The sequence below is a fragment of the Coenobita brevimanus genome, chromosome 75 (assembly GCF_032717465.1).
Source record: "Coenobita brevimanus isolate Jiangsu-jjx chromosome 75, ASM3271746v2, whole genome shotgun sequence".
Lineage (NCBI taxonomy): Eukaryota > Metazoa > Arthropoda > Malacostraca > Decapoda > Coenobitidae > Coenobita > Coenobita brevimanus.
The window spans coordinates 18,607,274-18,608,642 of NC_137028.1; positions in this window are offsets into that span (position 1 = coordinate 18,607,274).

Below are 1,369 nucleotides of genomic sequence, written 5' to 3' on the forward strand. Positions count from 1 at the left end.
GGAGAACAAAGAAACAATAAAGGAGTACCAGGTATTGGAGCTGAATGAAAAAGCAATAGAACTGAGGGGAGTGAGGAATGGGTGAGGGAAGACCATAACATTAGGGAGAATGAGGGAAGGACAATATTGAAGCGATGAAGGATTGGGAACAAGTCAGAAGGTGTTATGAAGGCAAAGTAATAAAGGTGATCAGTTAGTATGGGAGGGAGGTTTGGAAGGAAAGGAGTGAATGAATGAGGGAGGGGGAAAAAAAAAAAATGAAGTTCAAAAATTGGTGGGAGATGTACACAGTCCCAGAGGATTTCCGTAAAACTTGTGAATCTACATTACTGTAAATGAATTTATTGTAAGTTACATATTGGTTGTGGTAGGTGGTGGTCACCGTCATCCGCTCACTTGATGTAGTGCTGCCTACTTCTTCTTTAGCCTTTATCATTCTTTTTCTGTGTCTGCCCTCTCCTATTTCTCCCATCTTTCCTGTGACTGCTTTTCTTTCCTTTATAGGTGGTTTTACATTGAGTGGTGGCGACCATCATCCACTCACTTGATGTAGTGCTGCTTACTTCCTTAGCTTTTATCATTCTTTTTCTGTGCCTGCCCTCCCCTCTTCCTATTTCTCCTATCTTTCCTGTCACTTCTTATTCCTTTTCTTTCCTTTACAGGTGGCTTTACATTGAGTGACAAGCCAAATGGTTTCCTGTAAGCCAAGAAACCATTTACAACGCTGGGTGGTAACCATATAACCAAACCATACGTGCTCCCTACGTGTCAACAATTGGGTTGGTGGAGGGTTGGTGCCCCTCCCTGTAAAACAACTAACTCAGTGTCAAATGGCCACCCTTTACGGGATTATGGTGTCTGGCAATAGATAGATAGATAGATAGACAAGCCAAATGGTTTCCTGTAAGCCACGAAACCATTTACAACGCTGAGTGGTAACCATATAGGCCTAACCAAACCATACGTGCTCCCTACGTGTCAACAAGTGGGTTGGTGGAGGGTTACCCTCCCCGTAAAAAAAAAAAAAAAAAAAAAAAAAAAAAAAGTCAAATGGCCACCCCTTTCGGGATTCTGGCGTCTGAGTACACACCGGTACACTTGTAGATCAAACCATTTCTGTATGCGTCTTTCCTTAGACATTGTCTTATCGAATAATGCTTACAAACGTTATACGAATGAAATAATACAACCAATCAGATGGTATGCTTTACTGGGTTACTCAAATAAGTTTTAATACAGTGTTTCTGCGCAATCATTTGACTATCCTAGAAACGGATTTGGATTTGCTCTCTACGAACGCCGCTCTTACCCGGTCGGAGTTTAGTAAGACAACTGTTGTATACAACTGGCTTCACATTTATTCGGCAAA